The sequence below is a fragment of the Vulpes vulpes genome, chromosome 11 (assembly GCF_048418805.1).
Source record: "Vulpes vulpes isolate BD-2025 chromosome 11, VulVul3, whole genome shotgun sequence".
Taxonomy (NCBI): domain Eukaryota; kingdom Metazoa; phylum Chordata; class Mammalia; order Carnivora; family Canidae; genus Vulpes; species Vulpes vulpes.
In genome coordinates this window covers 17057722-17071402 of record NC_132790.1, presented here as the reverse complement: position 1 = coordinate 17071402, position 13681 = coordinate 17057722, and the positions used below count along the sequence as shown (strand labels likewise).

General features: G+C 40.0%; 1 protein-coding gene across 23 annotated transcripts in view; it reads left to right on the top strand.

Annotated features, from left to right (window-relative positions):
• The window catches only part of IPO7 (importin 7), an 88014-nt gene that overhangs the window by 1718 nt on the left and 72615 nt on the right, over window positions 1-13681 (top strand). For 16 of the 23 annotated variants that reach the window (XM_072727299.1, XM_072727322.1, XM_072727307.1 and 13 more), the window contains exon 2: window positions 2357-2436. The exons of the other annotated variants lie outside the window; for them this stretch is intronic. The gene's annotated coding sequence lies outside the window, so the exon portion shown is untranslated. The remainder of the gene's footprint in view (window positions 1-2356; window positions 2437-13681) is intronic. 23 annotated transcript variants of the gene reach the window in all.

Genomic DNA, 13681 nt, shown 5'->3' with positions numbered 1-13681 from the left:
ATTCCGGGTCTCCAGGATCACGCCCTGGGCCAAAGGCAGGCACTAAACCGCTGAGCCACCAGGGATCCCCCTTTATTATTTTTTTTAATGCAAGAGCAAAGCTTCCAGAATTCCAAAAGAAAATAAACCTTGGAATAAAGATGTACCTCAAATAAAGTTCTGCCTGCACAGGGAGCTTTCTAGAGGTCGCTGGTTAACTTGATCCATAGATCTTTCTCCACTTTCTCCCCACTACTATACTGGGACCAGAAACCCATTTTTGTATATTTTACTGTTTTTACTCAAGCTGGGTTTTTTTAAGTCAAAACGATACTATAGAAATTTCTGGGGGAAAAATGATACCTAATTACAGTCCCTAAAACTGGAAACCACAATTACTTTTGCTTCTCCCCTTACATTTTTGTTCACAGTAAGAGGTTTTTACATAGCTGCATCAGCTCTCATTTTCTATTTTACTGTCTTCACGTAATGTTTTATAAACATTTGCCCATGTCTCACAGATCCTCAAGATCCTTACTTTAAATAACTGCAGTATGCTCATCACGTAAACTACTAAATTATCCTCCTGCAATGTGCTTGTAGATTATTGACTAGAATTACTGTTGTTTTTGATTGTCCAGGTTTGTCTTCCATCAGGAAACCTCACTGGGCAGAAGGGTGGAACCTGATGTGGAAAAGTGGCTGCCAACCATTGCACTTTAGGAAAGCTTATTTTCATTTCATTTCATGAAAGCTATTTCAGCAGGCATAATTTCTCCAATTATTCTTTTGATATTTTATCCCACTTGGATAATCATAGCCTTTCTTTAATGCCATAAGGTATACATTTATCTATTTATTTTTAAATATTTTGTTTATGCCTGGATGGCTCAATCGGTTAAGCATCTGCCTTCTGTCCTCAGCTTGGGTCAGGATCTCCAGGGTCCTGGGGTGGAGCCCAGCAACAGGCTCCCAGTTCACCGGGGACCCTGCTTCTCCTCCTCCTTGCTCATTCTCTCTATGTCTCTCTTTCTCAATAAATAGAGACAGAGAGAGCAGGAGCACAGGCAAGGGCGGAGAGAGAGGGAGAAGCAGACTCCCTGCTGAGTATAGGGTGAGGGGTGTCAGTAGAAGTTGGATGCAGGTCCATTGCAAGGTGTGTCCCAGGACCCTGAGAATATGAACTGAGCCAAAGTGCAAGCTTAACCAATTAAACCACCCAGGTGCCCCATCAGGTATATATTTTTAAAAATTAGACCTTTCCAGGAGTCTGACAGAAGTGGGATTCAGAGTAGTGTCAGATATTTTTGGATTTTCATCAGGCAGTTTATGTTTAGGTGTTAGGTTTACAGCCTTCTGTGTGACTTGGAACAAATTATTTAACCTATGTCAGTCTCGGTTTCCTCATCCAAAAAATGGAGTTAATAATAGTACATTCCTCATGAACTGTTGTGAGAACTTGAGATCACAGTGCTTAGAATGATGAGTGCACATAATACTCCATAAATGTTTTCTTATAAATACTGTCTTTTTGCTACTAAAGACAACAGTAGCCTTGTATAGAGCAGTGACAGGCACATCTACCATGGTTACCAAGGCTGAAATTGTAGGAGTTCCTTGCAAACTTTCCCCACCATTTGAAAATCAACTCAATGTGTAAGCCTTCTTGATCAGATCAGTAATTTCATAGAGAAAATGGAGAAAGCTAAAAAGAGATCTGTCACCAGATCTTTGGAACAAAGTTTATATTTAGGAACTTGTACCTATTTGGACCCAGTGGGACTGAAGGTGGGGGGGGGAGAGAAGGAGATCAAGAAGCCGTTATTTTTCATCTTAAACTCTCTAGTACTACATTGTAACTATGCAAATATATTATTTATTTCTTGTCCTTTTTTTTGTTTTGTTTTTTATTTTTGTTTTTGTTTTTTTTGTCCTTTTGTTTTGAACTTTTGGCCTGATTTCTTGCTTTTGAATCAGAAAGCTGGATAGTTCTTCAAATAAAACCAATCTGAGTCCTACATCTGGTTCTGGTGTAACACACACTAGAATTTTCCTTTTTCATTTTTCTATCTTAAGCACTTTTTGAACTGTTATCATTCATTCATTCATTCATTCACTCAACACAAACTTGTTCAGTGGCTATTATGGGCCAGGCACTATGCTATATGCTGAATATGTTTCTTTAAATATTCAACCAAAATTTGGAACATGTGTGTCAGCTACCTATAATAGATTTTTGTTCAAGACTTTTATTGCGGTTCCTTGGGTTTGTTGCTAGAAAATCTGGAGATGATCTAATAGAATGTAGCTTTTTCATTTTCTTTTCTTTTCTTTTCCTTTCCTTTCCTTTTTTTTTTTTTTTTTTTTCTCCCAACAGAGCTGGACCTAGAAATTCTGCTTCGGACTCCAGGGTCCTGCACATAAGAAATGTAGATACAACTGACTTTGGGTCCTGTGGTAAGGGAATCACTTCCACTAATGCTGCCTTTCTGGAGCTCTGCCCTAAGATATGTTATACCAAAGGGCCCTGAGGGTACTTTGCTGGAGATGTTATTTGATTCAAATCAATTCAATTCAAAATCATATACTGAGTGCCTACTACTTATCAGCACTGGGGTAGGAGTGGGAGATCAGCCAAAGATGAAAACAATCCAGACCTTGAAGCTGATTATCATTTAGGAGTCTTAAATCTTCCTGAAGTTTGTTCTGATCCAGACTCTTGTCTTTTTAAAATCTTTAATGGGTATCTTTTGCTTTCAGATTTTTTTTTTCATCTCAAAAAATACTAAATTTAACTGGACACTATGCTAAGAATTGATGATACCATTTCAAAAAGTTACATTGCTGATTGCAGCGTTGTTGATAGCATCTGAGTCACCAACACAACAAGCTTGTATCAGTCCAAATTGCAACTGTAACATTTATAGTTTTGCTATGTATAGTTTCAAGCATCTGACTACTGCTTCATAACTTCTGGTATAGCTATGCATGAGCAATTACATACTGAAATACATATTATTTTATTATGAATAACTTTCCTTTGTGTTTTTGTGGGACTTTTTTTTGTAATACAGTTGAGCACTTTGTTGATTTTTTAAAAAAATACATGTCTGTGTCGTTAGACTATAGTATCTTTGTACCCCATTTAAGAATACTAGAGAGTTTGAAAAAAAAAGACAAGAGAAAAAAAAGAATTATATAAAGAATATTACAAAAAGGGGTTGGATAGGGAACTCTGAGAACTCTGGCCTAGTCAATTAAATCTGTAGTCACAGATTTTAATTATCCTGGCACACTTATCACACTTATCCTGTCATCACTATCTTGTCCCAGGTTTATTCCTCTTTGTTACACCTAAGATCAGGCCAAGTTGCTTTACTTAATATGCCTATTATGGGAGCAGTGCCTTCCACCCCCACAGCTGTGAGGTCACCTTGTTCTATACCACAGGACTCTGTTACCTTTGACACATCTAATTGACCATTCTATTCATAGCCTGTCCAATTGCCCAAGGGAGTTGCTCAATGGGGATGATAATAATTAACCAGATCAATCAAATTTTCTCTTGCAAAGATTGAATTTGAGGCCCAGACAATAAAGTGGTTAATAGCAGAGTCAGAAGATGAAAGACATACAAAGAAAAAAAAATGTAACTGGAAGTTATGACATAGCAGAAGCCAGGAGTAGACAGGATCTTGAGTGTGCAGAAGTAAAATAAGTTATAAATGGTAGTAGATGCAAGGAACAGCATCCCTATGTAGTGAGAGGCCATAGAGAGGGATCCAGACAAAATATCTGATCCCTTGAGCTGCCTTGGGTCTGGGATAACCTCCCAGTCCCCAAATGGAATTTAATCCCCATGAAGCCTCGGCCCTGAGTGATTGAGATTCCTGTCTTCTTTATTTTCCCACATAGCCTTGGAAGTAATTCTTTTTTAAAGATTTTATTTATTTATTCATGAGAGACAGAGAGAAGCAGGCTCCATGCAGGAAGCCCAATTGGGACTCGAACTCGGGACTCCAGGATCATGCCCTGAGCCAAAGGCAGATGCTCAACCACTGAGCCACCCACACGTCCCGGAAGTAATCTTTATCACTTAAAGTAATGTTGTCTTTGCAACCAAAGATCCTAACTACCATATTCTCACAAACCATGCTCTCCCTTTTCTGTGCCTTTGTCATCTCCACTTGCATTGTTCTGCCCTCAGTCTTGTTATTGCACAATTCAGTGCTATGTATCCAGAGTCCAGCTCAGATGCCACCCTCTCCAGCTACCCATCCCTACCTAATATCTCAGCTGTAATGACTCCTTCTCTCCTCAGAGCTCCCATTTCTAGGGCTTTTAAGAATATTTTTCACTCTCAACACTGTATTATATAAAACATCATCTCATGGGGCACCTGGGTGGCTCAGTGGTTGAGTGTCTGCCTTTGGCTCAGGTCCTGATCCCGGGTCCTGGGATGGAATCCTGCTCGGGCTCCCTGCAGGGAGCCTGCTTCTCCCTCTGCCTATGTCTCTGCCTCCCTCTCTGTGTCTCTCATGAATAAATAAAATCTTAAAACAAAACAAAACTCATCTCTATTAGATTATGAGCATCAAGGGACACCCGAGTGGCTCAGTCGGTTAAGCATCTGCCTTTGCCTCAGGTCATGTATCCAGGGTCCTGGGATGGAGCCCAGTACCATCTGGCTCCCTGCTCAGTGGGGAGCCTGCTTCTCCCTCTCCCTCTGCCCTACCCCCTGCTCCTACTCTCTCTCTCTCTCTCTCTCAAATAAATAAATAAATAAATAAATAAATAAATAAATAAATCATTTAAAAAAATAGATTATGAGCACCTTGAAGTAAATAGAAAGACTATTATATTTTTCCCTCCTAGCAGAGCTAACCATGCCATAATGGTGGTTAATTATTTACTGCTCCTTCTACTGATATGTTGTCTTCTCCCCATTTCTCAGATCTTAATCCTTGCATGGTATCTACTATCCTTAAGAACATGGCTTTGAACCACTAGATTTTTCAATATGTGTTAGCTGAATGGAAGATCTTTTACTTGAGAGTAGGTCAGCATCATATCCCATGCACTAGGCATCAAAAGGATACACCCAATATTTCAAATTAATGTTTTCGGAAACAAACATGTTCCTCTTTTGCATTGCACGTTTATTCTAATAGTGTTACTACTCTGCAAGTCACTCAGGCTTAAAAACTTGCCACTACATCTAAAGTTCCATTGCCATAGTTTGGGTTTCCCCCAAAGTAGAGCCAGGGATATAATGCCAGTAGTTTATTTGGAAGTACAATTGCAGAGGGCAGGAGTGAGGAGTAAAACTGGGAAGGAGAAAGAGCCAACATGAGCGAAGGTTCTAGGTGTCTGCTACCAAGGGATCCTGGCCTGTGACTCTGTGAGATTTATGAAATGTATCTTGGGACCATCTGACCAAGAGAAAAAAAGAGAATCATCAGTTCTTATTCCTAATTGGTCAAGGATTTGCCTCACAAATTGTTAACCTTCCTGCACTTCTAGGTTGCACATACATAAAAGCCAAACAGTTTCTGTGGGTATATTGTAAGATGGCATCCCAAAAGCCCTGGTGTAGGAAGTGAGAGGCCTGCGGTTCAGGCATGAGGTGAGGCCCAGTCACACAGACAGGGATGCTGAGAGAAGATATGAGATTCCTAGGTCAGAGGCAAAGGGCTTTATTACTTACTACACAGCAGGCAGCATCAATTTTACATTCATATTATTACTCTGTTTCTGGAGTAAGTGTCAGTCTCAGTAGGAACCAATTGTTGTCCCTCCAGGGAGGAAGGGATCTGATGTAATTAATCTGTTACCAAGTGTCCGACTGGTTTCCTCAAAAAATGGAGTAATAATGAGTACTCAGCATTTATCTCTTCTGCTGGCAAGTTGGACACACATTAGGTAACACCAATCAGATCATCTTTGATGAGAAAGAACCCATAATGTTGGACCCATGTATAGCTCCCATCCCTGCTATGATGGCCACTCCATTAATAGGGCCATTATTAAAAAAAAAAAAAATAAGGCCATTATTTAAGCATTGGAATTGCCAAGGAGAGAGTCTGACTGGCATCCATAAGACAAGTCATCCTCCCCGCTTGGTTTCTGAGTGCCTTTCTTGTGATGTTTAGTCTCTGGTGGACATCATAACGAGGCACAAAGAGCTACATACTTTGTGCCTATTTCTTTAAATCACCTGTTTACCTTCCCCAGTTCTCTTTGTCCTCATCTTCCAATTTTTCTTTTTCCAACACCCTGATTAACCAGATAAAACATTCACCATTGTATTCCATCTATATCCATATCTCAGGCCACTTATGCTGCCATATAAAGTGATGAGCAAATGTACTGTTATCATCTCTACCTGCTGGGAGAATTTTCCTTTACCACCAATGAGTTCTTTAGGGCCACCCTGAGTAGAGCTGTGGTAGAGCATCCTAGTCCATTTTTTATTAGGATCAACATATTAGCTGATCTTTCTGTGAACCAGACCTACCTTTCCGGCCCCCATCATTGAAGTGAATTGAAAGGAGAAGCTTCAGTGCTACAGACACAGTGACACACAAGTTTGGGTCACTTGTTATTGTAATTTATTTATGCCTTCTCATCCTTAGATCCAATCCCAAATCTAGGATTTCTATCATACAATGGAATGCTTGACTTTTTTTTTTTTAAGATTTTATTTTGAGTGATATCCATACCCAAACAGGGCTCAGACTCATTCCTGAGTTTAAGAGTTGCACATTCTACCAACTGAGTTAGCCAGGCACCCTGGGAATGCTTGACCTTATGGCACAGTAGATCTTGCAACACCAGCACATCATTGGGACCTCTGACTGCATTGTCACTAGTGTCCCATGGAAAAGCACTTGGACTCCACAAGGTCCCAGCTACACACTAGAAACTGTTTCTCAAACAATTATTTAAAGGATCAGGTAGCAAATATTTTATACTTTGTAGACAATATATAATTTCTTTGCATATTCTTTTTTTATAATATCCCTTTAAAAAATGTAAAAACCACTTTTAGCTCGTGAGTGGTTCAAAAACAAAACCCAGGGATGCCTGGGTGGCTCAGCAGTTGAGCATCTGCCTTCGGCTGGCTCAGGGCATGATCCTGGAGTCCCAGGATCAGAGTCCCACATCGGGCTCCCAGCAGGGAGCTTGCTTCTCCTTCTGCCTATGTCTCTGCCCTCTCTTTATGTCTCTCATGAATAAATCAATAAAATCTTAAAACAAACAAAACCCAAACAAACCAAAATCGAAACCAACAACACAAGTTGATTTGATCCACAAGCCATAGTTTTCCAACCTCTGGTCTAAAACCTTAGAAACACATGGCAACTCTCTTTTAGAGCATGCAAGATTGGTTTTACCTACCATGGATATCTCTGACATATCACATCTACTGAGCCATATAACCCAGGTGGCAGGACAGCTTTCTCTGTTGCTTGGACCTTCTGTGCAGCAGGTCTCTCACTCTTGGTCTGACTCAAAATTGGGAGCTTTCCTACATATCTGATAAACGGTTAAAGTAATATGTGGGATGTGCTGTTTTCATAATTGAAAGAAGTCTATCAAGCATAAAAGAATACTGTCTTTCTTGGTGCAAAGTGAATCAACTTGTGCTTTAAATTTTAAGGCTGCCACAAACCATTGGATCCCTAAACACTTCACCAATGTGGTAGTCCCTTAAATCTTCATGAGTTTTTTTCTCTCACAGTCTGGTCTGCATATGTAATACTAGGATATTTAGGGGTATTTCTCACTTCTGCTCACCATGTCCAATTAGTATGATGTATATTGGACCAGTATGGTGTTCTGTAGAAATTCTTTTTTTTAATTTAAATTCAATTACTTAATATATAATGTACTATTGGTTACAGAGGTAGAGGTCAGTGATTCATCATTATATAACACCTAGTGCTCATTACATTGTGTGCCCTCCTTAATGCTAATCACCCAGTTAGTTACCTTATCCCTTCATCCACTCCCCTCCAGCAACCCTCAGTTTGTTTCATATGATTAAGAGTATCTTATGGTTTGTCTCCCATTCTGTAGAATATTCTTAAGAGATCAAGGTCACTGTAGACTATACAGTGGCAGAGCAGGAGACTTAAATAAAACGGTCATGGGGCAAGGCAGCAAATGGGTATTAATGTCTTTTCCATTAAAGGCAAACTGTTTTTGGTCCTTACTTTCTAGAGCCACAACCACTTACTAATTACTAGAAGCTGTGTTCATGTGTTGATATACATTCCTTATGTTCAAGCTTCAAAAGAGCCATCCCTAGCAGGGTATTAGGACCAGCTCCAGGTGTTCTTGCCAGAACATTGAATTTGATTTTTGGGCGAGTGCCTCCATGCTAATAAATTCTCACCTACTTAGCTTTATATCTTGCTCTGCTGTTTTAATACGCTTGAGATATACTCTGTTGGTTTCTTTTGGGACATATTAGCTAATTTCTATCATTCTTTTGGTGCATAATTTATTTTCTCTTGGAGCAGGAATGGTATTTCCTTTCTGGGGCTGTACCGAGACCTAACCCTAGTTACTAGGATTAGCCTGGAGCAAAGAAGGGTGGCAGGGGTAGATCTTTAAAAAGACAAAAATCATCTTACACAACATCTGCCTCAGATTAGATCCTACAGGACCCTCAAGTGAAGGGAGGGACCTCTTCTAGCTGGACTTCTGCCTTCCAGCTTTTGCTAGCTTGGAGGATTTAAGAGAATCCAGGGATTCAAAATTCTCATGCTTATCCATCTAATTATCTTTATTCTAGCCCTCAGAGTTCCACTTTTTATCAGGGACTGACTTTGACATAGATCTGTTGAGGCTCTAAAGCAATATTATCCTTATGATTAGGACCTTGGCTTCATTTTCAACACAGGCTGCAATTTTTTACAGATGTTGGGGGCTGTCCTGAAATGCTGTTGTAGAGGCCCCTACTTTCATAGTTTAGAGTAGTTAATAGACTTACGGGAGCTTGTCTTTTTCCTTTTTAATTCCCATCTTCCAACACTAACAAAAGTGAACTCCATCCATAATCTCATAGTTATCATTGCCCTATGCTGTTCAAGTGCCACAGCCACTGTATACATAGCTAATATTTCCCTTTCACCTACACCTCATCCCAATAAACCACAGGTGAGATTCTTAGTAAATGGAATTCCAGGGCAGGCCAGAGGTCATCTAACCCATCTAACTAAACCTGCTACCAACAGCGATGAAGTCCTTGTTAGGTGATACAATTCCTTCCTGAAGGCTTGCTTTCTAAAACCATTTTATGTATCATGCTCTTAGCCTGGATTGCCCTGATAGCAGGCCCTGAGACAAAGGCTTACATGTTTTTTTAGAGTGTGATTCCAGAGGCAGAAGTAAGGGCAACATGAATTATATAACAAGGAAAGAGGCAGAATCAAGACAGAGATAGACTATGGAGTTAGCTGCTGTTCTGGACAACTGGATGCTAGATCCTGGGAGGCCATCTGAGGAATTATTTGAAATGTATCTCAGGACTGTCCACCAAAGGGAAGAGAGGGGGAAGCATTTGTTCAATCCTGTTTTCATTGGTTAAGTGTTGCCCCACAAGGCTTAAACCTGCCTGGGCACTTCAGGGTTACACAGGTGCAAGTACCCAAGCAGGTGCCCTCAGATCCCAAGAAGGGATTTAGAGAAGTCCTAAGGCAGGAAGTGAGAGGTAAATTGCAGGCTTGAAGTGAAGTGCTAACAGGGAGCCTGGGTGGCTCCGTTGGTTAAGGGGCTGACTCTTGGTTTCAGCTAGGTCATGATATCAGGGCCCCAAGTGAGGCTCTGCACTCAGCGAGGAGTCTGCTTAAGACTTTCCCTCACCATCCCTACTTGCTCTCTCTCTAAAATAAATAAATCTTACTGGAGGTGGGGGAAGAAGTGCTGTCAAGTTGCAGTTTGATGTGAAGGTGAATGAAAACTGCACAGAATTGGTCACTACTGCTGTAGCTGTGAGGATTTGAAGTGGTCCATAAGGGGTATATGAAAGACCCATAAACTTTATTTCCTGAAATATTGCTCTCTAGCAACACTTAGATCCTCTTACTCTTACCTAGGCTATTGTAGCTTGTTTTTATCTGTTATCTGCTCTTAGTCTCAGCTGTTCCAAGTCAACCTTCATATTATCACCAGAGTGATCTTTCCAAAATACAGGTAATTCTCCGGTTCAAATGATAAGCATGATGATGGCAATGATGAGGATAATGACAATAATAATAATAGTAATAACAATAATTCAAGTCCTGAATATTTACTGTGTGCTGGGTACACTGTTTGGAGATTTACTCATTTCTCATAACTTACCAAGATAAATATCATTATTACTTAGGGACACCTGGGTGGCTCAGTGGTTGAGTATCTGCCTTCGGCTCAGGGCGAGATCCTAGGATCCAGGATCAAGTCCTGCATTGGGCTCCCTGCAGGAAGCCTGATTAAATTGTCTCTGCCTCTCTCTCTGTATCTCTCATGAATAAATAAATAAATCTTAAAAAAAAATCATTATTACTTAAGTGTTCATGAGAAACTGAGTCTCACTGAGATTAAATAACTTGCTCAAGGTCATATACCTGCTATGTAAGACAGTTCAAATTCAAACCCAAGTCTTTTTTTATTCAAGTCTGAGATTTTATTTTATTTTATTTAAGTCTGAGCTTTTAAACCACTCCACAGTAGTGTCATAACAAATATTTTTACTATTAGCACAAAGTTTAACATAATACTTTGTTTTGGCACTAACTAACCTTTCTGGACTCATGTTTCATTATCATCCTCCTCTTTCCAACAGGCTCTGTGCTCTCATTACTTAATGTCTGTACACCTACTATGCCTTCTTCCTGAAGTGCTCTTCATCGTCTTTTTAAACAATTTTATTTATTTGAGAGTGAAAGTGAGAGAGAGAGAGAGAGAGCATGAGTGAGGAGAGGAGCAAAGGGAGAGGGAGAAGCAGAAACAGAAGCAGAGGAAGAAGCCAAGGGAGAAGCAGGCTCCCTGCTGAGCAGCGGCTCAATCCCAGGACTCTGGGATCGTTCCCTGCGCCAAAGGCAGATGCTTAACCAACTGAGCCACCCAGGCACCCCAATGTTCTTCATCTTAACTCCATCTGCAGAAGCATCTTTCATCCTCAAGTTAAAAAACCATGATATATAGTCATCTGAAAAGTCCCCCTGGACACCTTAAATATTCATAATTTTGAACTATAGTTTGTTCTTTCATATTTCTAGCCTTACATTTTTCCTTCTTCCTACCTCACTTTCTTTCTTTCTATCATTCTTTACTTTTTGGATGTCAGATGTGAAAAAGTTGAGTTGATTATATATAGTCTTCAGTTTTTAGCACATTATCATCATTAGCCTGTGTGAGACTCCTCTACTTTTCCTCCTTGCGTCTGTGACTCTCATTAGTATCTCCTTCCCTTCCAAGGGGAGCCACTTTAATATGTTTCATATGTATCCCTAAAGAAGTATAATCTTTGTAAAATTTATAATATTATCTTGTGTGAGGATGCATTTTTATTTTTATTTTTTTATTTATTTACGATAGTCACACACACACACACACACACACACACAGAGAAAGAGAGAGAGGCAGAGACATAGGCAGAGGGAGAAGCAGACTCCATGCACCGGGAGCCTGATGTGGGATTCGATTCCGGGTCTCCAGGATCGCGCCCTGAGCCAAAGGCAGGCGCTAAACCGCTGTGCCACCCAGGGATCCCCGAGGATGCATTTTTAAATGTTAAGTAAAATAGGCTTTAATGAAAAAACTTACTGAGATAAACAGAATTATTTCATAATGATAAAAGTTTCAGTTCACCAAGAAATAACAAAGCCCCCAATATGGAATGTAAAAAACTTATTGGCAGAATTTTAAGAATAAATTTAGAAATCTATAAGCATAGCTGATTTTTATTTTTAAAATTGTTTCAAGAAATAAACAGGACTTAGAAAAAGGAGAAGGACTAGGAATGTTACATTGTGTGCCCTCAATATTCCTATGTTGAAGTTCTATTGGTACCTCAGAATGTGACTATATTGGGAGATAGGACCTTAGAAGAGGCAAATTTAAAATGAAACCATTGGGGTGGGACCTCACCCAATCTGACTGATGTCCTTATAAGAGGAGATTAGGACTACAAAAAGAGACGTCAGAGAAAAACATACACAGAGGAAACACTATGTGGGGATACAGTGAGAAGGCAGCTGTCTGCAAGCCACGGAGAGAAGCCTTGGGACAAACTAACCTGCTGACTTCTTTTTTGTTTTTATTTAAATAATCTCTACATTCAACCAGAGATCAAGAGTTGCATCCTCCTCCTGACTGAGCCAGCCAGGAGCCCCATCCTGCTGACATCTTGATCTTGGACTTCTAGTCTCCAAGACTACAAGAGAATAAATTTCTATTATTAAAAAAAAAAAAAGTGACAGTGTGGTATATTTTTTCATTATTTTTTAATTTTTAATTTTTTTTTTTTTAATTTTAAGTAGGCTCCACTGGTGTGGAATCCAATGTGAGGTTTGTGCCCATGACCAGAGATCAAGAACTGAACTGAGATCAGGAGTCAGATGTTCAATTGACAGCCACCCACGTGCCCCTCATTATTTTTTACTTTTTTTCTTAACTTTTAACTTTGGAAGAATTGCAAACTTTATGGGAAGAGTCCAAGAATTCTCATATATCCTTTACCCTGATTTTCCAAATGTTAACATTTTACTACATTTGCTTTACCATTCTCTTTGCATATATTTTTCAAAAAGTTTGAGATTAAGTTGCAGACATGATACCCCTTTACTGCTAATTTCTTCCATGTACATTTCCTTTTTTTTTTTTAAGGTTTTATTAATTTATTCATGAAAGATACAGAGAGACAAAGGCAGAGACATAGGCAGAGGGAAAAGCAGGCTCCATGCAGGGAGCCTGATGTGGGACTCGATCCTGGGACTCCAGGATCACGCCCTGGGCTGAAGGCAGACACTCAACCACTGAGCCACCCAGGTATCCCCCATGTACATTTCCTAAAAGCACAGTGGACAACTTTGAGGGTTTGTTTTTAGATTTTAAGGTGAATCTACTGTTGGTTTTTCATTAAGACATGGTCTTTGGGCAGCCTGGGTGGCTCAGTGGTTTAGTGCCACCTTCAGCCCAGGGCGTTATCCTGGAGACCCAGGATTGAGTCCCATGTCAGGCTCCCTGCATGGAGCCTGCTTCTCCCTCTGTCTCTGCCTGTCTCTGTGTCTCTCATGAATAAATAAATAAAATCTTAAAAAAAAAAAAAAAAGACATGGTCCTTTTACCTAAGGCACAGCCTTTCTAGTGTTTCAGCTGAGGTCCAAAGGGTGTTAGTGAGATTCCTTAGCTTTGTCAAAGCTAAAGCTCCAGTAACCCCCAGACTGCTTGATCTCTAGTATCTCTATTCCATTCTTAAGCTCCTAGAAGTTTCCATCCGGCAAGACTTCAATGGTTTCATATAGTAAGACCAGTTTACTTATAATGGGAGACCACTATACAGACTTCCAGGGGTCATCTCTATGAAGCTCCTTCCTCCATGAAATTTTATCCCAAAGATTCTAGTAATTTCATCTGTCTTGAACTCTTGTTTCTGCCTCCTCATTTCAGCAGGACCCTGGGGTTCTGCCCCAACTTAGTTCTGTGAACT